Here is a 27870-nt window from a genome sequence, read left to right as displayed (position 1 = left end):
CCTTAAGAACTGAGTTATGTGTGTGTTATCCAAGACAAGATACTACCACACATTGGGATACTTAATTGACCCTCTCGTCTTATTAATCGCCTAGATCTATGTCCAGGAGTTGCAATTAGTTTTTGGTGTTTGTAGGAAAAGTGTTGGCGGCCGTGTTTAGCTCTGCCCGACGGGGTAGGCTTCACTACGGTAGATACACAGTGGCACGGTGTACGAAGTGGCACCCGGATGGTGGGCTTGGGAACCCTGCGTGCATCGTTTGGGGCCGTAGAGGAAACCTCGGCCGGACTTCCTTGCGGGTTCAGTCTCAAATAGGCGATGAACCTGGACTAGGGTCTTGTGTGGTTAACGGTCGTGGTCGACACCCATGCCAGTGCTTCTGCTTGAAGGTTGCCGAGATGCATGACGTGCATATGGTGCTAAGTGGTGAGAGCATGTGTGAAGAAGTATACCCCTGCAGGGTGATTTAATCTGTTCGAATAGCCGCGTCCTCGGATATGGACTACTTGGAAACATTACGTGGTACATAGACAACTTAAATGGATACTCTAAAACATGCAAGATAAGTGTGAGTGCTATGGAAGGCCTTCTCGTAGGGAGACGAGAGTGGATCCATAGTGGTGTATTGAATTGGGGAATATGTGGACTCGTGTGTGCTATCCCACCTCAAAGAAAGAACTTGTAGTCGTATTACATGTTAGCCAAGAGTCAAAGCTGGCTTGCTGCAATCAAACCCCACAATCCTTTCATTGAAACATGATGCATATGTAGATAGTTCTGATGTAAGACTTGCTGAGTACCTTTGTACTCACGGTTGCTTTATTTATGTTTTTGCAGAGAAGACTTAGACTCATTAAAAGGTTCTATGCAATGTGTTCGACGTTGACCGGAATACCTTGGGAATCCTAGACAGAGGTCTGGCTCCTTTGGTAGGGTCGTAGTAGCTTTTCATGCTCTTCCAGCCACTTTTAGTAGATGTCTGTACCCAGACATGATTTGCTTCCGCTTGTTGTTTGTATGACTTGAGTGTCGGGTCACGAGACCCCTGCTTGTAATATCATACTATGTTGACTCTTATGAGTCTTAAATAAATGCTTGAGTCATAGAGTTATGTTGTGATGCCATGTTGTATCTACACATATCGTGCATAATGTGTGTATGTTTGAAATGCATTTTATGTGTGGGATTCGGCACCTAGTTGTTTGCCTTTAGTAGTACTCTTTACAGGGAAATGCCTCTTTGTGATTCCATCGAGCCTTGGTAGTTTGCTACTGCTCGGAACACATTGATTGACCGGCATGTATCCTTCTTTGCTGCTGTGTCTGTCCCCTTGGGGAAATGTCACGCTGTGTAATGGAGTCCTTGTAGCTTGGTACGACTCGTCTACACACGCTGATGACCAACACCTTCTTTGCTGGGTTATGTATGCCTGTCCCTGTACGGTTGTACCGCTAGGGTTTATAACTAGTCATGTCGACCCGGGTTCTTTGTCGTTTGAACGCTAGCAACATATTCATATACGTGAGCCAAAAGACGCAAACGGTCCCGACCAAGGTAAGGTGGCAGCCGTGGAGTTTACCGTGCGTGAGGCCGCAAAGTGATGTGATGTGTTACAGGCTAGGTTCTTATGACTCAGGATCGGGGTCCCGACACCTGCAGGGTTTAATCTTTCGGAAAGCCGTGCCCGCGGTTATGTGGCAACTTGGAATATTTGTTAACATCTGGTTATAGATAACTTGAATCTAATCTTATAAAATTGCCAACTGTGTGCGTAACCGTGACTGTCCCCTTCAAAGACCTCTCTTCGATGAGGAACACGGTGGTGTTATGGTTGACGTAAGTAGGTGTTCAGGATCACTTAGTGATCAGCTATTAATCGACCGCTAGTATAGACCACCTTCAATACATGTTCTACGTAAGTTAGCCACCATAATGCTTAGGATGCCGCAACCTAAACACTTAACCTTCCTTTCCTAATAACTTGACTAGTTCTGGCACCGAGGTCATAGATTGCTAAGTCCCCGTGGCTCATAGATTCCTTTAACACACCAACAGGTACAGGTACCCCCGAGACAGGTGATCCCGACGGCACGCAGCTGGCGTGGCAATACGATGAGGAGAACGACCGCTTGTACGTGAACTATCCAGAAGATTGAGGCGTGGTCGTGATCGTGGGCAAGCATGCAGGGTAGCATAGTCATTTCTCATGTTTTGTAGTCCGTAGCGGAACTACCTTGTTTGAATGCGTGATGTAAACTCTGATATTATTTATGATATGGCAGTTGAATCCCTAATTGTCATTCTGTTATTATGTATGTGCTATGTTACCGTGCTTGCGAAACGCTTAGATGGGCTTCTTTCCTCTTTGGGGCATCGTTCCCCTAAACCAGAAAGGATCATATCTTAGTCGTTACAAGTTGGTAATCAGAGCCTTATGACCATAGGAGCCTTTGTGTGATCGTACTTGGCCGAGTCGAGTCTAGTAAAATGTTTTGAGTCTTAGTTATATCGGAGACTAGGATTTTTTTTCTCCTCTTCCATGCTCTGGTGAGGTTCCCGACTTAGGAAATCTAATTCTACTCCTCTTCTGGCTCAAAAAAATTTAGGATCACGCGGGTATTTGTGAAATCTATATGATTTCGATGTGACGGAGTTCTGTCTTGGTGCCTCCTGTCTGCCTTGATTTCTTCCAGGGAGTTGAGCTCCAGGGGATTCTTGCGCACATCGCCATCATTCAGATTTCTGAGTATCTAAGAACGAAGGATGTTCGTAATTGCTTCAATACTAGTAGTGGCGAGATAACCCCGATGTCCCCAGTACTGGTGCAGATTGTTCGGGAGTACTGCCATACTTTGTATCATTGTGATCACGAGGGTCTGTTGTAGATGAAGGTCCGAGATTCTGGTTATGTGTTGATGGATGTGATACAGTGGACGGGTTAGTATAGGAGTTGTGTGTGAATATTACTCCTTGTATCCGTGTACCAGATTGCATGACCAGATATTTCGGGAATTCATAGGTGGGATACCAAGTAGTAACTTATAGGACAATCTTCCTACATATGCATGATGTGAGGTTGGGATTCGATATTCAGTGGGTATGTTTGTTCGCGGTCGTCTTACAGCGGTTCTCGTTGTGTATTAAAGAGTCCTTGTAGCTCGCTGTGACTCGGGGATACTTCGTAAGTCGTGTGCACTACCTGCACAAGATGGCTACTGTAATTCGAGCCCGTGCGATCTTATCCCCGAAGATATCGGATGAAATCTCGATCATATGTTTGTTCCGAGCAATTCTAGCTCATACTTGTTTGCAAGTCCTCTTAATTACAATTTTGTCGACCATCACTTTGAGGAAGCATTCTTACTATTTTGTTCGAGTGTAATTGCTATATTCCTGTTCAGATATTCGTGTCATATTGATTCAGCTATACCTTCAATTTATTCTGTGGGCTAATGTGTTGTCCGTCTTCAGGATGGCTCCACCAACTCGTCAGAATCCAGGGCGTGAGGATGTGCCGCCACCACCTCCTCCTCCGGAGAATCCTCCTCTGCCGTCGCCTCCTCCTGGAGAGGCTTGGCAAGCGGTGATGGCTGCTACAAATGCAAACACTCAGATGCTGCCAGAGTTGTTGCAAGAGAGGGGTAATCGGCAGCAAGGCAATTTCCAGCATGGTGGCAATAAGTTTGCTAATCTGAGTCAATTCCTGTCAAATCAGCCGAAGACTTTCACTTCCTGTGACCAGCCGTTTGATGTTGAGGATTGGATCCGCGACATGAACAAGCATTTTGAATGTAGCAGTGTTCGTCCTGAGGATTTCGTCAAGTTTTCTACATTCCAGCTGAAGGGGCAAGCATCTATCTGGTGGCAACAGTTGAAGGATTCTAGGGGTGCTAGAGTGATCACTTGGGATGAGTTCTATCGTGACTTCAGATCCCACTACATTCCGTCCAGCTTCGTGGAGGAAATGCGTGAGAAGTTCAGGCGCTTGAAGCAAGGTGGTAACTCCGTGTACAAGTACAACGTCGAGTTCCACAAGCTAGCCCGGTACGCCTTGCAAGATATCCCTCATCAGAAGAGCAAGATTTATAAGTTCAGAGGTGGCTTGAAAGAAGATTTGCAGTTAGCTCTTGCTTTGCATGATCCTGAGGAGTTCATAAGTTCTACAACTTAGCTCTCAGGGCTGAGGCAGCTTTGCTCAGGGTGGAGAATTCTAAGAAGCGCTTCAGAGATTCCAGCTCCTCTTCCTCTACTCACGTGGTTCAGAAGCAACAGAAGTTTTGGGTGTCTCCTCCTCCTCGTCGGCACTCGCAACAGTTCAAGCATTCTGGTGGTCGTGGTTCTTCCCACCCACCCAACCCAGTCTTGCAACAGAGATTCCAGCAACAGGAGCAAGGGCCTCCTCAGACACAGTACCGTCAGCCAGCAGAGGTTACTTGTCACAAGTGTGGGCAGAAACGTCACTATGCCAACAAGTGCACTTCTCAGCTCTGTCTGCCGCCTCCTCCTCCAGACAAACCTCCAAGCAATGCTCTCGTGAAGTTCAACCCCAGGTCAGCTCGAGTCAACATGGTGAATGCGGCTGAGGCAGAAAACTCGTCAGATGTGATCATGGGTAACCTCCTCGTTAATGATATTCCTGCTAAAGTGTTGTTTGATTCTGGTGCTTCGCATTCGTTCCTCCCCATTCCATTTGCATCCAAGCATAATGTTCACGTTGAAGAGCTTCCTAGACCATTGTCAGTAGTTTCTCCGGGCAAGTTCATGCATCCTAGTACCCATGCTCCAGATGTGTGTGTCAAGATGGGCAGTTATTCTTTTCTGGCTTCTCCATATGTCTTGGGCAAGTCTGACATCGATTTGATCCTTGGTATGGACTGGTTGGCCATGAACAAGGCATCGACTGATTGTGAAGCAAAAAAAGTGAAGCTTACCCACTCTTCGGAGGACGTGATTATATTCGCGGCGCGCGATGATACAATCTGTATGTTCTCTTTGAATGAAAAGGGTGAGATTAATCCTATTTCGCAAGTCCCAGTGGTCTGCGAATATGAAGATGTGTTTCCAGAAGAGCTGCCAGGAGTGCCTCCGCACCGAGAAGTTGAATTTTTCATTGAGCTTGAACCAGGTACTGAGCCTGTGTGCAAATGGCCATACAAATTGGGTCCAGAAGAGTTGAAGGAACTTAAGAGGCAACTCGATGAGCAGGAGCGTTTGGGTCTGATCAGACCGAGCTCGTCTCCGTGGGGATGTGGAGTTCTGTTTGTCAAGAAGAAGGATGGCATGGACCGGTTGTGTGTCGATTACCGTCCATTGAACAAGAAGATAATCAGAAACAAGTATCCACTTCCGAACATAACTGAGTTGTTCGAACAGTTGAAAGGGGCTAAGATCTTCTCCAAGCTCGATCTCATAATGGGCTATCATCAAATTCGCATTCGCAAAGAGGATGAGGATATTCTGAAGACTGCTTCCAGGACTAGTTTTGGCTCGTATGAGTATACGGTCATGTCTTTTGGTCTGGCAAATGCTCCTCCCACATTTTGTCGATTGATGAACTACATATTCTCTCCGTTCAAGAATGACTTCGTCTTGCTATATCTCGACGATATTCTGGTCTTTTCTGAAACTGAGGAAGAACATGAAGAACATCTCAGATTGGTGCTTGATAAGCTGAGGGCGTACAAATTGTGTGCCAAGTTTTCCAAGTGTGAGTTCTGGCCGAAAGAAGTCGTCTATCTTGGTCACATTATCTCTGCCGAGGGCATCAAAGTTGATCCGTCAAAGGTGCGGGCCATTGTTGAATGGGAGCCTCCGCAGAATGTGAAGCAGCTTTGAAGCTTTCTCGGGCTTGCAAGCTATTGTAGAAGGTTCGTTGAGAACTTCTCCAAGATTTCTAAGCCTCTCTCAAGTCTTCTTCAGAAAGGTGTTAAGTATGCTTGGTCTCCAGAGTGCCAGTTGGGCTTCGACACACTCAAAGATAAGCTCACCTCTACTCCAGTCTTGGTTCCTCCAGATGATTCCAAGCCTTACCAACTGTTCTGCGACGCCTCTCTTCAGGGTCTTGGTGCAATTCTGATGCAAGAGAAGAAAGTGGTTGCTTATACCTCCAGGCAGTTGTAGCCAGCGGAGAAGAATTATCGTGTGCATGATCTTGAGCTAGCAACTCTGGTACATGCTCGGATGACTTGGAGACACCTCATGTTGGAACGAAAGGTTGAAGTGTTCACCGATCACAAGAGTCTCAAGTACATATTCACCCAGCCTAACCTCAATCTCCGGCAAACTCGTTGGGTGGAAATGCTCCAAGATTTTAATCCGAGTGTTGAGTACACACCAGGCAAAGCTAATGTCGTGGCAGATGCGTTGAGCAGGAAAGCTTACTGCAACATTCTCATTTTGAAACCTCTCCAGCCTGACCTTTGTGAGTCTTTCAGAAAGCTCAACCTTCAGTTAGTACCTCAAGGATTTCTTGCAAATCTTCAGATCTCTCCTACCTTGGAAGATCAGGTCCGAGCAGCACAGCTTCTTGATGCAATGGTGAAGAAAGTCAAGATTGGCGTGGCAAAGGGTCTTCCCAAATATAAGTGCTTCAGTGTTGATGTCAGAGACACATTGTTCTTTGAGGATTGTCTTGTGTTCCGAAAGCTGATCTCAGAAAGGTAATCATGGAAGAAGCTCATAACTCTCTGCTCTCTATACATCCTAGAAGCTCCAATATGTATCAGGACTTGAAACAGACCTTCTGGTGGACTCGAATGAAGCGTGAGATTGCTCAGTTCGTAAATGAATGTGATATATGTCGAAGGGTGAAAGCAGAGCATCAACATCCAGCAGGTCTTTTGCATCCTTTTCCCATTCCCGAGTGGAAGTTCGATCATATTGAGATGGATTTCGTCACCGGGTTTCCAAAGTCCAAGAAGGGTAATGATGCCATCTTCATCCTCATCGACAAGTTGAGTAAAGTGGCTCTTTTTCTTCCAGTCAAGGAGTCCATTTCGGCAGCTCAGCTGGCACAGTTGTACACTTCCAGGATAGTGTCTTTGCACGGCATGCCTATGATGATTTCTTCGGATCACGGAAGTATCTTCACTTCCAAATTCTGGGACTCTTTTTAGTCTGCGATGGGCACGAAGATACGCTTCAGCACAGCTTTTCATCCTCATACTAGTGGTCAAGTGGAGCGAGTCAATCAAGTTCTTGAGGATATGCTGAGAGCCTGTGTTATCTATTTTGGCATGAAGTGGGAAGATTGCCTGCCTTTCGCTAAGTTCTCGTATAACAACAGTTATCAAGCTAGTTCAGGCAAAGCCCCGTTTGAGATTCTCTATGGCACGAAGAGTCGTACCCCGCTCAACTGGTCCGAGACCGGCGAGCGTCAGATTCTTGGGAATGACTTGATAGAAGAAGCTGAAGAGATGTGTCAGGTCATTCGAGATAATCTTAGAGCAGCTCAGTCCCGTCACAAGAGCTATTATGATAGCAAGCATCGTGACATGTCTTATGAGCTTGATGACTTCGTCAATCTCAAGGTGTCCCCTATGAAGGGTTGATACGTCTCCAACGTATCTATAATTTTTGATGGTTTCATGCTATTATCTTGTCAAACTTTGGATGTTTTGCATGCTTTTTATTTATTTTCTGGGACTAACTTATTAACTCAGTGCCAAGTGCCAGTTCCTGTTTTTTCCATGTTTTTGACCCCTTTCAGAGGAGATTTTGAAACAGAGTCCAAACGGAAGAAAATCCCCAACAAGATTTTTTTGGAACGGAAGAAGATCGGAGAACTTGGGAGCCAAGCCAGAGGAGCTCCAGGGGCCCCACAAGCCCCCACCCCGCGGCCAGGGGGCACGCCATCCAGGCTTGTGGGCCCCCTGGAGGTCCCCTGACCTAGATCTTTTGCCTATATAATCCCATAAATTCCAGAAAAAATCAGGAGATCACCGCAATCGCTTTTCCGCCGCCGCAAGCTTCTGTCTCCGCAAGATCCCATCTGGGGCACGTCCTGGTGCCCTGCCGGAGGGGGGATTCAGACACGGAGGGCTTCTTCATCAACACCATGACCGCTCCGATGATGCGTGAGTAGTTCACCACAGACCTACAGGTCCATAGCTAGTAACTAGATGGCTTCTTCTCTCTCTTGGATCTTCAATACAAAGTTCTCCATGATCTTCATGGAGATCTATCCGATTTAATCTTCTTTTGCGGTGTGTTTGTCGAGATCCGATGAATTGTGGATTTATGATCAGATTATCTATGAATCTTATTTGAGTTTCTTCTGATCTCTCTTATGCATGATTTCATATCCTTGTAATTCTCTTCGAGTTGTGGGTTTTATCTGGCCAACTAGATCTATGATTCTTGCAATGGGAGAAGTGCTTGGTTTGGGGTTCATACCTGCGGTGACCTCACCCAGTGACAGAAGGGGTAGCGAGGCACACATCATGTTGTTGCCATCAAGGGTAAAAAGATGGGGTTTTCATCATTGGTTTGAGATTATCCCTCTACATCATGTCATCTTGCTTAAAGCGTTACTCTGTTCGTCATGAACTCAATACACTAGATGCATGCTGGATAGCGGTCGATGTGTGGAGTAATAGTAGTAGATGCAGAAAGTATCGGTCTACTTGTCTCGGACATGATGCATGTATGCATGATCATTGCCTTAGATATCGTCATGACTTTGCGTGGTTCTATCAATTGCTCGATAATAATTTGTTCACCCACCGTGATACTTGCTATTTTGAGAGAAGCCTCTAGTGAACACTATGGCCCCCAGGGTCTACTCCACACCATATTTTCAGCCTTACACTTTTTACTTCGTTGCACTTTCCACCTTCAGATCTCACTTTGCAAACAATCTTGAAGGGATTGACAACCCCTTTGAAGCGTTGGGTGCAAGCTTGTTTATGTTTGCGCAGGTACTCTAGACTTGATAAGACCCTCCTTCTGGATCGATACCTTGGTTCTCAAATTGAGGGAAATACTTACTGCTCCTGTCCTGCATCACCCTTTCCTATTCAAGGGAAGAACCAACGCAAGCCCAGCCTCTGTCAACGTGTCAACTTCTGGCGCTGTTGTCTGTGGGATAGCAGAAGAATTTCTGGCGCCGTTGTCGGGGAGGAGGATCAAGTCAAGAACTCATCCAAGTAAGTGTCGCAAACTCATCTCTTGCATTTAGTTTGTTTGCTAGTTGCCTCTTGCTAACGGCAGTCCCCGGCAACGACACAAGAAGAATGTTGTTGACGAGTCCCTGACTTGATGCCTTCACGACAACAGAGCCAGAACTGCTCCGAGTTGCTCAACAATTAGCAATTGTCTTGCAATGGCCCACCAGCGTGTGGGTTCACGGCAGTTTTCGAGGGTAGAGTATTCGACCCAAATTTGTTGGTACGCCAGTCAGGAGGTGAGAGAATACTCTCGAGTATTAGCAGTTGAATGTGACAGATTCAACCACACCTGAAAGATTAGTATCTGCAAGCAAAGTATCAGCAGCAAAGTAGGATGATAACAACGGTGTCAGAAACGATCCGTTGACGGCAGACTATTCCTAATTGTCGTATCAATGGCGCCAGAAGTTGCCCGTTGACGGAAATTGTCTTTTCCCATAAACGCCGAGCAAACCAGTATTGTAGCAGGTAGCAGCAGTGTAACGAGTAACAACAGTAGCAAGGAACAGCAGTAGTGACAGCAGTAGCAAGTAGCAGCAGTAGCAAGCGACAGTAGTAACAGCAGTAGCAAGTAGCAACAGTAGTAACAGCAGCAGAGCAAGACAAGTAACAGCAGCAGTGGGACAAACTCGTAGGCAATGGGTCGGTGATTCATTTGGATGATATTCATCATGCAACAGTTATAACACGGAGAGATATGTGGCTAGCTCACGTTCGTCAATGTGATGTAGGCATGCATTCCGTGTGTAGTCATACGTGCTTAGGGAAAAGAACTTGCATGACATCTATTGTCCATCCCTCCCGTGGCAGCGGGGTCCAAAAGGATACTACGGGATATTAAGGTTCTCCTTTTAATAAAGAACTAGAACAACGCATTAGCACTTGGTGAACACATGAACTCCTCAAACTATGGTATTCACCGGGAGTGGTTCCGGTTATTGTCACTCCGGGGTTGCCGGGTCATAACACATAGTAGGTAACTACAACTTGCAAGATCGGATATAAAACACACATATATTGGTGACAACATAATAATTTCAAATCTGAAATCATGGCACTCGGGCCCTAGTGACAAGCATTAAGCATGGCAAAGTAGTAGCAACATGAATCTCAGAACATAGTGGATACTAGGGATCAATCCCCATCAAAACTAACTCGATTACATGATAGATCTCATCCTACTGATCACCGCCCAGCGAGCCTACGAATAGATTACTCACGAACGATCAAGAGCTTCATGGAATTGGAGAGGGAAGAAGGTTGATGATGACGATGGTGACGATTTCCCCTCTCCGGAGCACAAAACGGACTCCAGATCTGTCCTCGAGATGAAGAACAGGATGTGGTGGCGCCTCCGTATCGCAAACGCGACGAAATCTTCTCTTATGATTTTTTTCTGGGCGAAAGTGAATTTATACAGCTGAGTTTGGGGGCGGCAGAGCCACGTCGGCCCCACAATCTTGGTTGCCGCGGCCAGGGGGTGGTCGCGGCAACAGGGCTTGTGGCCCACTGGCCCAAGCCCTGCGGTGGATCTTTGCGCAGGTATTTTTCATATTTTACAGAAAATTCTCCGTAAATTTTCAGGACATTCCGAGAACTTTCATTTCTGCACAAAAACAACACCATGGCAATTCTGCTGAAAACAGCGTCAGTCCGGGTTAGTTCCATTCAAATCATGCAAATTAGAGTCCAAAACAAGGGCAAAAGAGTTTGGAAAAGTAGATACGATGGAGACGTATCAACTCCCCCAACCTTAAAACCTTGCTTGTCCTCAAGCAACTCAGTTGACAAACTGAAAGAGAAAGAAAAACTTTGACAAACTTTGTTTGATCTTGTTGTTGCAACTATGTCTAACTCATAACCAGAATTTCAGCAAGATCACAAGTTAACCACATAAGTAAGTGACACAAAGGTCTCACGGTAAACTAATATCAATGGCATAATCAGCTAGCGAGCAAATAATAATGAGTTTCAGATACCAACAATTCAATCAAAACAAGCATGAAGCAATATGAGTAGGTGGTATCTCGCTAGCTCTTTCTGAGACCGCAAAACATAAATGTAGAGCACTTGTAAAGATCAAGGGCTGACTAAACATTGTAATTCATAGCAACGAAGATCTAATCATAGTCATACTCAATATCAATCAAAAGCAAAGCATAAAAATGACACAGGTGCTCTCTAATTGGTGCTTATATAAGAAGAAGATAACTCAACAGGAAAATAAATAGACAGGTCCTTCGCAGAGGGAAGCATTGATTTGCAGAGGTGCCAGAGCTCAAGCTTTGAAAACACATATAATAATTTTGGGTGGCATGCTTTCATTGTCAATGCAATGACCAAGAGTTCTCAATATCTTCCACGCTATTCATGCTATAGGCGGTTCCCAAACACAAAAGTAAAGTTTTAACTCCCCCACCACCAATCAATAACACTCCACGGCTAGTCGAATCCTTGGGTACCGTCCATACTAACATCAATCCGGGGGGAGTCTTGTTTTACAGTTATGTTTTCGATTTGAGCATGGAACTGGGAATTCCAATTACCGGCCCCTTTCTCGTGAATGATAGTGAATAAACACATATAGAGGATAATACGCCTAGCATGGAAGATATCAATATCCTCCTGTCACCACATGAGCGGTTCGGGCAAGCAAAACAGAATATTTCTTGAAGGTTTAGAGAATGGCACATGCAAATTTACTTGGAACGGTAGGTAAATACCGCACATAGGTAGGTATGGTGGACTCTCATGGAAAAACTTTTGGGTTTATGGAAGTGGATCCACAAGCAGTATTCCGCTTAGTACAAGTGAAGGCTAGCAAAAGACTGGGAAGCGACCAACTAGAGAGCGACAACAGTCATCAGAATGCAATGAGTTTGACTAACATGGAGTGCAAGCATGAACGGGATATAAATCACCATGAACACGAACATCATAGAGGCTATGTTGATTTTGTTTCAACTACATGCATGAACATGCGCCAAGTCAAGCCACTTGAATCATTCAAAGGAGAATACCATCCTATCATACTACATCATAGTCATCTCAAAATCTATGTTGGCATTCAAGACAAACCATTATAAGCTCCTAGCTAAATAAGCATGGCATCATAAACTATAATCTCTAAGTTGTCATTGCAAACATGGTTCTCTCACAACAAAGCTGAGTTTGGGATGACAAGCTAGTCATATTTACAAAAACAAAATAAATAGAGTTCATACCAGCTTTTCCAGTCTCGGTCACTTCATCATATATCATCATTATTGCTTTTCACTTGCACGATCGAACGATGTGAACAATAATAAGCGTGCTCGTGCAATGGACTAAGCTGAATCTGCAGGTAAACACAAAGGAGAAGACAGAGTAATATGGCTCTTTGAAAGCTAAACAGGTATGCATGCAAGAGCCACTAAACATTGTAACCAATATATTCTACCTTGACCCAAAGAAAAAGAAAACTATGTACACGGGAAAACTCCCAACAAGCAAAAGAAGAAAGGAAAATATTTTTTGGTTTTCTCAAAAGGACACAAAAAACAAGAAAACAAGAAAAAAAAATAAACTAGCATGGATAATACAGTGGCAAAGTGTGAACACCGACGAACAAAGTGAAAGCATAAGCATGACTGTAAGGTCGGTGAGAACATGTACTCCCCCAAGCTTAGGCTTTTGGCCTAGCTTGGTCTACTCCCAAGGACGGTCATGGTGAAACCCAAAATCATAATCAGTGTTATACGGGAGCGTTGCAGCCACTGCGTGAATAGCTGCCTCACGAAGACGAGCAGCCGTCGCCTCCCTCTCATACTCCTCTGCCTCTCCTATGGTTATGTAGTATCTTTGTTTAACCTGAAAATCAAATAAAGCGGGAGGAGGAAGGGTAATATGGAAATCATGCTGCCGGTTAAATATCAATCGGTATAGGAGGGATTCATCATCCCTCTCAAGAAACTGGTAGCGTGTCAAAGCGACGCGGTCAAGGAAATCTGTATGGAGCGGGGGATCTCCTGCGCGGCTGGGTACTCCAAGAAAATTTGCTATGCGAGTGGCATAGATGCCGCCAAAGAAATCTCCCTCAATAGCGTTCTTATTCAGCCTCCTTGCTATAATAGCTCCCATGTTGAAGCTTCTGTCACCCGTAACTGCGCTCTTAAGGATACTAAGGTCGAAAGCGCATAGGTGACAATGTTCAACCTTACCGTTAATGCATCTACCTATGAAGAGGGCAAAGTAGTGCAAGGCAGGGAAATGAATGCTTCCGATGGTAGCTTGCGTGATGTCTCTAGTTTCTCCAACAGATATACTAGAGAGAAAAAAATCTCTAACCGAAGATTTAGCAGGATCTTTAAGATTATCCCCATTGGGTATTTTGCAAATCCTATTAAAATCCTCCAAATCCATGGCATAGGATTTATCATACAAATCAAACAGTATGGATGAGTCACGGCCAACTAAAATATTAAATCTATGCACGAAGAGGCAGTGAGCATAGCATACTGTTCACATTTATCTTAGAGGAATTCTTCTAACCCGGCATTGCGGACAAGTGTATCAAAGTCATCTTGAAGCCTACTTCGTCATGAACTCATCAGAAGGCCATTCACATGGTTGTACCGGTGCGTCCCTTAGTTGATAAGGATCGGGATCCCGAATAGAAAGACGGGGACCCTTCTTACTTGAGGAACCACCATAAAACTTCCTCCTGAACATAATTTATCTTTGCTGAAATTTTGAAGTTCAAGAGAAAAGTGAATAAAGACCAACCACACCTTGTAGCAACTACTCCTACTAGTGCCTAGAGACCGTATCACGCGCTAAAACTACTTGGGACAAGCTAAAATCAACATTTCAAGCTCAAGAACACGGTCACCAAGGTAGCAAGAATACGCGAAGGATAAAGCACTAGAGCAAAAACTAATTGGACCAATGGAGGAGTCACTTACCTAGGAGTAATTTCCCCAAAACGTTTCGGAGAATGATGCTTTGAGCAACGAGATCAAAAATCATAGCCAAATGAGCAAGAACACGGGTTTGAGCTGCGAAACAATTTTTTCTGGAGGAAGAAGAAGAGGATGGGAGCAGGAATGAGTGGAGGTGGGCCCTGTGGGCCCCACAAGCTTGCTTGCCGAGGCCAGGGGTGGCCGCGGTGACAGGGCTTGTGGCCCAGTGGGGTGGCCCCCAGGCCAGCTCTCAGTCCTAGTATTTTTCAAATATTCCAGAAAAAAATCATACTAGATTCCCAGGACCATCGGAGAACTTTTATTTCGGGGTACTTTTCTCCGGGACGCTAAGACAGAAAACAGGGAAAACTAAACTAAACCTATCATTTTTCTTCTAAGCAACAGAAAGTGAAAGCTTAAAACAGAGGTATGTGACTCTTTGATTCATCCATTTCATGGTCATCGAAAGAAATCCGTCAATGGGGTTGATCAAATCCTTATGACAAAACTTTCTCGAATTGCAAGAGAGAACGGAGAATTTTTGAATAGCCACTAAGTCACCTCAATGGGGATATGAATCTCCCCAACAAGCAAATCATACTTCATCTTGACACGAGGAATAGGGCATTCAAAGCTCCCAATAAGATTCGATGAAGTTTTTTCGATTGCATTGATGCAATGTACTTGATATCGTTTCTTCGGAAAGTGCACGGTATGCTCATTACCGTTGACATGGAAAGTGACATTGCCTTTGTTGCAATCTATAACAGCCCCTGTAGTGTTTAAAAAGGGTCTTCCGAGGATGACAGCCATGACATCGTCCTCGGGAATATCCAAGATAACAAAGTCTATTAAGATAGTGGTATTAGCAACCACAACAGCCACATCCTCGCAAATGCCAAAAGGAAAAGCGGTTGATTTGTCGGCCATTTGCAGAGAGATTTCAGTGGGTGTCAACTTATCCAATTCAAGTCTACGATAAAGAGAGAGGCATAACACTAACACCGGTTCCAAGGTCACATAAGGCAGTTCTTACGTAGTTTCCTTTAATGGAGCAAGGTATAGTGGGCACTCCGGGATCACCAAGTTTCTTAGGAGTTCCACCTTTGAAAGTGTAATTGGCAAGCATGGTGGAGATCTTAAGAGCTGGTATCTTCCGTTTATTGGTCACGATATCTTTCATGTACTTGGCATACGGAGACATTTTGAGCATATCAACTAACCGCATATGCGGAAAGACGGGTCTTATCATTTCAATAAAGTGCTCAAAATCCTCATCATCCTTTTTCTAGGATGGCTTAGGAGGAAAGGGCATAGGTCTCTGAACCCATGGCTCCCTTTCTTTACCATGCTTCCTAGCAGCGAAGTCATTCTTATCGTATCTCTTAGGTTGTGGGTTATCACGATTAACCGTAGGTTCGATCTCCACATCCTTATCATTGCGAGGTTGAGCATCGTTATGACAATCGTTGTCCATATTATCACCAGGTTCATGTTCATCACCAGATTGTGTTTCTGCATCAGACACAGAAATATCATTTGGTTCTTCAGGTGTGACAGTATTTGGTGAACTAACATGCAGGTTTCTATCATCCTTCTTCTTCTCCTTAGGATGACTGGGCATATCTGCATTAATTCCTTGAGAATCTGGATCAATTCTCTTAGGATGACCCTCAGGATACAAAGGTTCCTGAGTCATTTTGCCTCCTCTAGTAATGACTCTGACATAGTTGTCATTTAATTCATTGAGTAGGTCATTCTGAGCTTTAAGTACTTGTTCTACCTGAGTAGTAATCATAGAGGCATGTTTACTCAGAAGCTTCAGATCATTGACATTTCTGTCTACACAAGCACTTAAATGACTAAGCATACGAGTACTTTGTTCCAAATGTCTGCTAACATAATCATTGTAACTCTGTTGTTTGGCAACAAAGTTGTCAAATTCATCAAAGCATAGGCTAGTAGGTTTATCAAAAGGAATATCACTCTCATCAAACCTACGCAGAGTATTTACTTCCACTACCTGTATCGGGTTATCGAGACCATGGATCTCTTCGATAGGTGGTAGATTTTTCACATCTTCAGATCTAATGCCTTTCTCTTGCATAGATTTCTTGGCTTCTTGCATATCTTCGGGACTGGGGAATAGGATACCTCTTTTCTTCGGAGTTGGCTTAGGAGGTGGTTCGGGAATAGTCCAAGCATTATCGTTGATCAAGATGTTATTCAGTAGAATCTCAGCTTGTTCTATAGTTCGTTCCCTAAAAACACAACCGACACAACTATCTAGGTGGTCTCTAGAAGCATCGGTAAGTCCGTTATAGAAGATATCAAGTATCCCGTTCTTCTTAAGAGGGTGATCAGGCAAAGCATTCTGTAGCTGGACGAGCCTTCCATAAGCTTGTGGGAGACTCTCTTCTTTGAGTTGAGCAAAGTTGTATATTTCCTGCAAGGCAGCTTGCTTCTTATGGGCAGGGAAATATTTCTCACAAAACTAATAGACCATATCTTGGGGACTACTCACACATCCAGGAGCAAGAGAAGTGAACCAGGCTTTAGTGTCATCCTTTAGAGAGAAAGGAAACAGCTTAAGGATATAGTAGTGGCGGATCTTCTCCTCACTCGTGAAAAGGATGGCTATATCGTGTAGAGTATTCGACCAAAATTTGTTGGTACGCCAGTCAGGAGGTGAGAGAATATGCTCGAGTATTAGCAGTTGAATGTGTCAGATTCAACCACACCTGAAAGATTAGTATCTGCAAGCAAAGTATCAGCAGCAAAGCAGGATGATAACAACGGTGTCAGAAACGATCCGTTGACGGCAGACTATTACTAATTGTCGTATCAATGGCGCCAGAAGTTGCCCGTTGACGGAAATTGTCTTTTCTCGTCAACGCCGAGCGAACCAGTATTGTAGCAGGTAGCAGTAGTGTAACAAGTAACAACAGTAGCAAGGAACAGCAGTAGTGACAGCAGTAGCAAGTAGCAGCAGTAGCAAACGACAGTAGTAACAGCAGTAGCAAGTAGCAACAGTGGTAACAGCAGCAGAGCAAGACAAGTAACAGCAGCAGTGGGACAAACTCATAGGCAATGGGTGGGTGATTCGTTTGGATGATATTCATCACGCAACAGTTATAACACGGAGAGATATGTGGCTAACTCCCGTTCGTCAATGTGATGTAGGCATGCATTCCGTGTGTAGTCATACGTGCTTAGGGAAAAGAACTTGCATGACATCTATTGTCCATCCCTCCCGTGGCAGCGGGGTCCAAAAGGATAGTATGGGATATTAAGGTTCTCCTTTTAATAAAGAACCGGAACAACACATTAGCACTTGGTGAACACATGAACTCCTCAAACTATGGTCATCACCGGGAGTGGTTCCAGTTATTGTCACTCCATGGTTGTCGGGTCATAACACATAGTAGGTAACTACAACTTGCAAGATTGGATCTAAAACACACATATATTGGTGACAACATAATAATTTCAGATCTGAAATCATGGCACTCGGGCCCTAGTGACAAGCATTAAGCATGGCAAAGTAGTAGCAACATCAATCTCAGAACATAGTGGATACTAGGGATCAGTCCCCGTCAAAACTAACTCGATTACATGATAGATCTCATCCTACTCATCACCGCCCAGCGAGCCTACGAATAGATTACTCACGAACGATGAAGAGCTTCATGAAATTGGAGAGGGAAGAAGGTTGATAATGACGATGGCAGCGATTTCCCCTCTTCGGAGCCCAAAATGGACTCCAGATCAGTCCTTCAGATGAAGAACAGGATGTGGCGGCGCCTCCGTATTGCAAACGCGACGAAATCTTCTCTTCTGGTTTTTTTTCTGGGCGAAAGTGAATTTATAGAGCTGAGTTTGGGGGCGGCAGAGCCACATGGGCCCCACAAGCTTGGTTGCCGCGGCCAGGGGAGTGGCCGCAACAACAGGGCTTGTGGCCCACTGGCCCATGCCCTCCGGTGGATCTTTGCGCACGTATTTTTCATATTTTCCATAAAAATTCTCCGTAAATTTTCAAGACGTTCCGAAAAGTTTCATTTCTGCACAAAAACAACACCTGTTGGGTAACGTAGCATAAATTCAAAATTTTCCTACGCATATTCAGATCTTCCTATGGAGAGACCAGCAACGAGAGAGGGGTAAGAGCATATTCATACCTTTGAAGATCGCTAAGCGGAAGCGTTGCTAGAATGCGGTTGATGGAGTCGTACTCGCAGCGATTCCGATCTAGTGCCGAACAACGGCACCTCCGTGTTCAACACACGTGCAGCCCGGTGACGTCTCCCGCACCTTGATCCAGCAAGGAGGAGGGAGAGGTTGAGGAAGAACTCCAGCAACACGACGGCGTGGTGTCGATGGAGAGACGAGGTCTCCCGGCAGGGCTTCGCCAAGCATCGGCAGAGAGGAGGAGGAAGAAGAGTAGGGCTGCGCCGAGGGAGAGGGAAAAAGTGCAATCTCCAATGGCCAAAACCCCTCTATATTTATAGGAGGAGGGGGAGGGGTGCGCCACCCCTAGGGTTTCCCCCTTAGGTGGTGCGGCAGCCACCAGATGGGAAGGGGGGCGGCGGCGAGGGCAGGGAAAGGGGGGCGCACCCTAGGTGGGCCTTGGGCCTCATCTGCGCCTAGGGTTTCCCCCCTCCCCCCTTCTCTGGTGCGCATGGGCTGGGTGGGGGCGCACCAGCCCACCAAGGGGCTGGTTCCCTTCCCCACTTAGCCCATCTAGCCTCCCGGGGTCGTTGCCCCCCTTCGGTCGTCCCCCGGGGCCACCTCCGGTGGTCCCGGCGGTCCCGCTACATTACCGGTGACGCCCGAAACACTTCCGGTGTCCAAAACCATCCGTCCTATATATCAATCTTTACCTCCGGACCATTCCGGAGCTCCTCGTGACGTCCGGGATCTCATCCGGGACTCCGAACAACTTTCGGTAACCTCGTATAACAATTCCCTATAACCCTAGCGTCATCGAACCTTAAGTGTGTAGACCCTACGGGTTCGGGAGATAGGTAGACATGACCGAGACATCTCTCTGGCCAATAACGATCAGCGGGGTCTGGATACCCATGGTGGCTCCCACTTGCTCCACGATGATCTAATCGGATGAACCACGATGTCAAGGATTCAATCAATCCCGTATACGATTCCCTTTGTCTGTCGGTATAGAACTTGCCCGAGATTCGATCGTCGGTATACCTATACCTTGTTCAATCTTGTTACCGGTAAGTCTCTTTACTCGTTCCGTAGCACGTCATCGTGTGACTAACTCCTTAGTAACATTGAGCTCATGATGATGTTCTACCGAGTGGGCCCAGAGATACCTCTCCGTCACACGGAGTGACAAATCCCGATCTCGATTCGTACCAACCCAACAGACACTTTCGGAGGTACCCGTAGTGCATCTTTATAGTCACCCAGTTACGTTGTGACGTTTGATACACCCAAAGAACTCCTACCGTATCCGGGAGTGGCACAATATCACGGTCGAAGGAAAAGATACTTGACATTAGAAAAGCATTAGCATACGAACAATACGATCTAGTGCTAGGCTTAGGATTGGGTCTTGTCTATCACATCATTCTCCCAATGATGTGATCCCGTTATCAATGACATCTAATGCCCATGATCAGGAAACCATGATCATCTATTGACTAACGAGCTAGCCAACTAGAGGCTTGCTAGGGACACATTGTGATCTATTTATTCACACATGTATTACTGTTTCCTGTTAATACAATTATAGCATGAACAATAGACGATTATCATGAACAAGGAAATATGATAATAACCATTTTATTATTGCCTCTAGGGCATATTTCCAACAGTCTCCCACTTGCACTAGAGTCAATAATCTAGTTACATTGTGATGTATCGAACACCCATAGCATTATGGTGTTGATCATGTTTTGCTCATGGAAGAGGTTTAGTCAACGGGTCTGCAATATTCAGATCCGTCTGTACTTTACAAATATTTATCACTCCACTCTGGACATGGTCCTGGATGGAGTTGTAGCGGCGCTTGATGTGCTTCCTCTTTCGGTGAAACCTGGGCTCCTTGGCTATGGCAATGGCCCCAGTGTTATCACAAAAGAGTGTCATAGGACCCGACGCGCTTGGAACCACTCCAAGGTCGGTGATGAGCTCCTTCATCCAAATTCCTTCATGAGCCGCTTTTGAAGCAGCTATGTACTCCGCTTCACATGTAGATGCTGCCACGACTTCTTGCTTGCTGCTGCACCAGCTCACTGCCCCACCATTCAACACATATACGTATCCGGTCTGTGACTTAGAGTCATCCGGATCTGTGTCGAAGCTAGCGTCGACGTAACCCTTTACGACGAGCTCTTCGTCACCTCCATAAACGAGAAACATTTCCTTAGTCCTTTTCAGGTACTTAAGGATATTCTTGACCGCTGTCCAGTGTTCCGTACCGGGATCACTTTGGTACCTCCCTACCAAACTTATGGCAAGGTTTATATCAGGTCTGGTACACAGCATGGCATACATTAGAGAGCCCACGGCTGAAGCGTAGGGGACACAACTCATCTTCTCTCTATCTGCTGCCGTGGTCGGCGACTGAGTCTTACTCAATCTCATACCTTGCAAAACTGGCAAGAACCCTTTCTTTGAGTTTTCCATATTGAACTTCTTCAATATCTTGTCGAGGTATGTACTTTGCGAAAGACCTATGAGGCGTCTCGATCTATCTCTATAGATCTTGATGCCTAATATGTATGCAGCTTCTCCAAGGTCCTTCATTGAAAAACTCTTGTTCAAATAGGCCTTTATGCTCTCCAACATCTCTATATTATTCCCCATCAATAATATGTCATCCACATACAGTACGAGGAAAGCTACAGAGCTCCCACTCACTTTCTTCTACAGACAGGCTTCTCCGTAAACCTGTATGAACCCAAACGCTTTAATCACCTCATTAAAGCGAATGTTCCAACTCCGAGATGCTTGCACCAGCCCATAGATGGAGCGCTGGAGCTTGCATACTTTGTTAGAACCCTTAGGGTCGACAAAACCTTCTGGTTGCATCATATACAACTCTTCCTTAAGGTTCCCGTTAAGGAACTCTGTTTTGACGGCCATTTGCCAAATTTCATAATCATAAAAGGCGGCAATTGCTAACATGATTCGCACTGATTTCAACTTCGCTACGGGAGAGAAAGTCTCTTCGTAGTCAACTCCTTGGATTTGTCGAAAACCCTTTGCGACAAGTCGAGCTTTGTAAACGGTTACATTACCGTTTGCATCAGTCTTCTTCTTGAAGATCCATTTATTTTCTATGGCTCGCCGGTCATCGGGCAAGTCCACCAAAGTCCATACTTTGTTCTCATACATGGATCCTATCTCGGATTTCATAGCCTCAAGCCATTTGTTGGAATCCGGGCCCGCCATCGCTTCTTCATAGTTCGAAGGTTCACCGTTGTCTAACAACATGATTTCCATCACAGGGTTGCCGTACCACTCTGGTGCAGAGCGTGCCCTTGTGGACCTTCGCGGTTCAGTAGTAACTTCATCCGAAGCTTCATGATCATCATCATTAACTTCCTCTTCAGTCGGTGTAGGTGCCACAGGAACAACTTCCCGCGCTGCGCTACTTTCCTGTTCGAGAGGGGTGTAATTACCTCATCAAGTTCTACCTTCCTCCCACTTACTTCTTTCGAGAGAAACTCTTTCTCTAGAAAGGATCCGTTCTTGGCAACAAAGGTTTTACCTTCGGATCTAAGATAGAAGGTATACCCAATAGTTTCCTTAGGGTATCCTATGAATACGCATTTCTCCGCTTTGGGTTCGAGCTTTTCTGGTTGAAGTTTCTTCACATAAGCATTGCAGCCCTAAACTTTAAGAAACGACAACTTAGGTTTCTTGCCAAACCACAGTTCATACGGTGTCGTCTCAACGGATTTAGACGGTGCCCTATTTAAAGTGAATGTTGCAGTTTCTAATGCGTATCCCCAAAACGATAGCAGTAAGTCGGTGAGAGACATCATAGATCGTACCATATCTAATAAAGTGCGATTACGGCGTTCAGACACTCGGTTGCGCTGCGGTGTGCCAGGCGGTGTCAGTTGTGAAACGATTCCACACTTCCTTAGGTGTGTGCCAAACTCGTGACTCAAATATTCTCCTCCACGATCAGATCGTAGACATTTAATTTTTCTGTCATGTTGATTCTCAACCTCACTCTGAAATTCCTTGAACTTTTCAAACGTCTCAGATTTGTGCTTCATCAAGTAGATATACCCATACCTACTCAAATCATCGGTGAGAGTGAGAACATAACGATAACCACCGCGAGCTTCAAGGTTCATTGGACCACACACATCAGTATGTATTATTTCCAATAAGTCGGTTGCTCTCTCCATTATTCCTGAGAATGGAGTCTTAGTCATCTTGCCCATCAGGCACGGTTCGCATGTGTCAAATGATTCAAAGTCAAGAGACTCTAATAATCCATCAGTATGGAGCTTCTTCATGCGCTTAACGCCGATATGACCAAGGCGGTAGTGCCACAAGTATGTGGGACTATCATTATCAACTTTGCATCTTTTGGTACTCACACTATGAATACGTGTAACATCACGATCGAGATTCATCAAGAATAAACCATTCACCAGCGGAACATGACCATAAAACATATCACTCATATAAATAGAACAACCATTATTCTCTGACTTAAATGAGTAGCCGTCTCGCATTAAGCAAGACCCTGATACAATGTTCATGCTTAAAGCTAGTACTAAATAACAATTATTAAGGTTTAAAACTAATCCCGACGGTAGATGTAGAGGTAGCGTGCCGACGGCGATCACATCGACCTTTGAACCATTCCCGACGCGCATCGTCACCTCGTCCTTGGCCAGTCTCCGCTTATTCCGTAGTTCCTGCTTTGAGTTGCAAATGTGAGCAACAGCACCGGTATCAAATACCCAGGAGCTACTACGAGCGCTGGTAAGGTACACATCAATAACATGTATATCACATATACCTTTAACGTTGCCGGCCTTCTTGTCCGCTAAGTATTTGGGGCAGTTCCGCTTCCAGTGACCCTTTCCCTTGCAATAGAAGCACTCAGTCTCGGGCTTGGGTCCGTTCTTTTTCTTCTTCCCGGCATCTGGCTTACCGGGTGCGGCAACAGCTTTGCCGTCTTTCTTGAAGTTCTTCTTACCCTTGCCTTTCTTGAAACTAGTGGTCTTGTTGACCATCAACACTTGATGCTCCTTCTTGATTTCTACTTCTGCAGACTTGAGTATCGAGTACAACTCAGGAATGGTCTTCTCCATCCCTTGCATGTTGTAGTTAAGCACAAAGCCTTTGTATCTTGGTGGGAGAGATTGGAGGATTCTGTCAATTATAGCATCATCCGGAAGTTCGACTCCAAGTGAAGTCAGACGACCGTGTAACCCAGACATTTTGAGTATGTGCTCACTGACAGAACTGTTCTCCTCCATCTTACAGCTAAAGAACTTGTCGAAGACTTCGTATCTCTCGACACGGGCATGAGCTTGAAATACTAGCTTCAGCTCCTGGAACATCTCATATGCCCCGTGTTGCTCAAAACGCCTTTGGAGCCCCGTTTCTAAACTGTATAACATGCCACACCTGACCAGAGAGTAGTCATCACTCCGCGTTTGCCAGACGTTCAGAATGTCATGGGCTGCTGCGGGAGTGGGAGGGTCACCTAGCGGTGCATTAAGGACATAAGCCTTTTTAGCTGCTTCGAGGATGAGCTTCAAGTTGCGAACCCAGTCCGCATAGTTGCTACCATCATCTTTCAGCTTGTTTTTCTCTAGGAATGCGTTGAAATTGAGGTTGACGTTGGACATCTACAATATTTATAAAGACAACTTTTAGACTAAGTTCATGACAATTAAGTTCATTTAATCAAATTAAGTATGAACTGCCACTTAAATCGACATCCCTCTAGTCATCTAAGTGATACATGATCCATGTTGACTAACCCGTGTCCGATCATCACGTGAGACGGACTAGTCACCATGGTGAGCAACTTCATGCTGATCGTATTCAACCATATGACTCATGTTCGACCTTTCAGTCTCTTGTATTCGAGGTCATGTCTGTACATGCTAAGCTCGTCGAGTCAACCTAGGTGTTTCGCGTGTGTAAATCTGGCTTACACCCGTTGTATGCGAACGTTAGAATCTATCACACCCGATCATCACGTGGTGCTTCGAGACAACGAACCTTCGCAACGGTGCACACTTAGGGGAATACGTTCTCGAAATTTAAGAGGGATCATCTTATTATGCTACCGTCGTTTTAAGCAATAAGATGTAAAACATGATAAACATCACAATGCAATCATATAGTGACATGATATGGCCATTATCATCTTTGCTCTTTCGATCTCCATCTTCAGGCATCGCATGATCATCATCGTCACCGGCGTGACACCATGATCTCCATCATCGTGTCTCCGTGAAGTCGTCACGCCAACTACTACTATCACTACTACTATGGCTAACCGTTAGCAATGAAGTAAAAGTAGTAAGCACATGGCGTTGCATCTCATACAATAAATTAAGACAACTCCTATGGCTCCTGCCGGTTGTCATACTCATCGACATGCAAGTCGTGAAACCTATTACAATAACATGATCATCTCATACATCATACATGCAACATCACAACTTTGGCCATATCACATCACATGTCAAACCCTGCAAAAACAAGTTAGACGTCCTCTAATTGTTGTTGCAAGTTTTACGTGGCTGATTTGGGTTTCTAGCAAGAACGCCTTCTTACCTACGTGACAGCCACAACGATGATATGCCAAAGCTATTTACCCTTCATAAGGACCCTTTTCATCAAATCCAATCCGACTAGAGTAGGAGAGACAGACACCCGCTAGCCACCTTTATGCACGATGTGCATGTCTGTCGGTGGAACCAGTCTCACGTAAGCGTACGTGTAAAGTCGGTCCAGGCCGCTTCATCCCACAATACCGCCGGAAAAGAATAAGACTAGTAACGGCAAGCAAATTGACAAATCATCGCCCACAACTTTTGTGTTCTACTCGTGCATAGAATCTACGCATAGAAAACCTGGCTCGGATGCCACTGTTGGGTAACGTAGCATAAATTCAAAATTTTCCTACGCATATTCAGATCTTCCTATGGAGAGACCAGCAACGAGAGAGGGGTAAGAGCATCTTCATACCTTTGAAGATCGCTAAGCGGAAGCGTTGCTAGAACACGGTTGATGGAGTCGTACTCGCAGCGATTCCGATCTAGTGCCGAACAACGGCACCTCCGTGTTCAACACACGTGCAACCCAGTGACGTCTCCCGCACCTTGATCCAGCAAGGAGGAGGGAGAGGTTGGGGAAGAACTCCAGCAACACGACGGCATGGTGTCGATGGAGAGACGAGGTCTCCCGGCAGGGCTTCGCCAAGCACCGGCAGAGAGGAGGAGGAAGAAGAGTAGGGCTGCGCCGAGGGAGAGGGAAAAAGTGCAATCTCCAATGGCCAAAACCCCTCAATATTTATAGGAGGAGGGGGAGGGGTGCGCCACCCCTAGGGTTTCCCCCTTAGGTGGTGCGGCATCCACAAGATGGGAAGGGGGGCGGCGGCCAGGGAAGGGAAAGGGGGGGCGCACCCTAGGTGGGCCTTGGGCCTCATCTCCGCCTAGGGTTTCCCCCCTCCCCCCTTCTCTGGTGCGCATGGACTGGGTGGGGGTGCACCAGCCCACCTAGGGGCTTGTTCCCTTCCCCACGTAGCCCATCTAGCCTCCCGGGGTCGTTGCCCCCCTTCGGTGGTCCCCCGGGGCCACCTCCGGTGGTCCCGGCGGTCCCGGTACATTACCGGTGACGCCCGAAACACTTCCGGTGTCCAAAACCATCCGTCCTATATATCAATCTTTGCCACCGGACCATTCTGGAGCTCCTCGTGACGTCCGGGATCTCATCCAGGACTCCGAACAACTTTCGGTAACCTTGTATAACAATTCCCTATAACCCTAGCGTCATCGAACCTTAAGTGTGTAGACCCTACGGGTTCGGGAGACAGGTAGACATGACCGAGACATCTCTCTGGCCAATAACCATCAGCGGGGTCTGGATACCCATGGTGGCTCCCACTTGCTCCACGATGATCTCATCGGATGAACCACGATGTCAAGGATTCAATCAATCCCATATACGATTCCCTTTGTCTGTCGGTATAGAACTTGCCCGAGATTCGATCGTCGGTGTACCTATACGTTGTTCAATCTCGTTACCGGTAATCTCTTTACTCGTTCCGTAGCACGTCATCGTGTGACTAACTCCTTAGTCACATTGAGCTCATGATGATGTTCTACCGAGTGGGCCCAGAGATACCTGTCCGTCACACGGAGTGACAAATCCTGATCTCGATTCGTACCAACCCAACAGACACTTTCGGAGGTACCCGTAGTGCATCTTTATAGTCACCCAGTTACGTTGTGACGTTTGATACACCCAAAGCACTCCTACGGTATCCGGGAGTTGCACAATCTCACGGTCGAAGGAAAAGATACTTGACATTAGAAAAGCATTAGCATACGAACAATACGATCTAGTGCTAGGCTTAGGATTGGGTCTTGTCCATCACATCATTCTCCCAATGATGTGATCCTGTTATCAATGACATCTAATGCCCATGATCAGGAAACCATGATCATCTATTGACTAACGAGCTAGCCAACTAGAGGCTTGCTAGGGACACATTGTGATCTATTTATTCACACATGTATTACTGTTTCCTGTTAATACAATTATAGCATGAACAATAGACGATTATCGTGAACAAGGAAATATGATAATAACCATTTTATTATTGCCTCTAGGGCATATTTCCAACAACACCATGGCAATTCTGCTGAAAATAGCGTCAGTTCGGGTTAGTTCCATTCAAATCATGCAAATTAGAGTCCAAAACAAGGGCAAAAGAGTTTGGAAAAGTAGATACAATGGAGACGTATCAACTCCCCCAAGCTTAAAACCTTGCTTGTCCTCAAGCAACTCAGTTGACAAACTGAAAGAGAAAGAAAAACTTTGACAAACTCTGTTTGATCTTGTTGTTGCAACTATGTCTAACTCGTAACCAGAATTTCAGCAAGATCACAAGTTAACCACATAAGCAAGTGACACAAAGGTCTCACGGTAAACTAATATCAATGGCATAATCAGCTAGCGAGCAAATAATAATGAGTTTCAGATACCAACAATTCAATCAAAACAAGCATGAAGTAATATGAATAGGTGGTATCTCGCTAGCTCTTTCTGAGACCGCAAAACATAAATGCAGAGCACTTTCAAAGATCAAGGGTTGACTAAACATTGTAATTCATAGCAACGAAGCTCCAGTCATAATCATACTCAATATCAATCAAAAGCAAAGCATAAAAATTACAGAGGTGCTCTCTAATTAGTGCTTATATAAGAAGAGGATGACTCAACAGGAAAATAAATAGACAGGCCCTTCGCAGAGGGAAGCATTGATTTGCAGAGGTGCCAGAGCTCAAGCTTTGAAAACAGAGATAATAATTTTGGGTGGCATGCTTTCATTGTCAACGCAATGACCAAGATTTCTCAATATCTTCCACGCTATTCATGCTATAGGCGGTTCCCAAACAGAAAAGTAAAGTTTTAACTGCCCCACCACCAATCAATCACACTCCACGGCTAGCCGAATCCTCGGGTACCGTTCATACTAACATCAATCCGGGGGGAGTCTTGTTTTACAGTTATGTTTT

Source organism: Hordeum vulgare, chromosome 4H, assembly GCF_904849725.1.
Source record: "Hordeum vulgare subsp. vulgare chromosome 4H, MorexV3_pseudomolecules_assembly, whole genome shotgun sequence".
In the NCBI taxonomy this organism is placed as follows: domain Eukaryota; kingdom Viridiplantae; phylum Streptophyta; class Magnoliopsida; order Poales; family Poaceae; genus Hordeum; species Hordeum vulgare.
The sequence above is the reverse complement of the archived record's forward strand: the minus strand, read 5'-3'. Positions refer to the sequence as shown.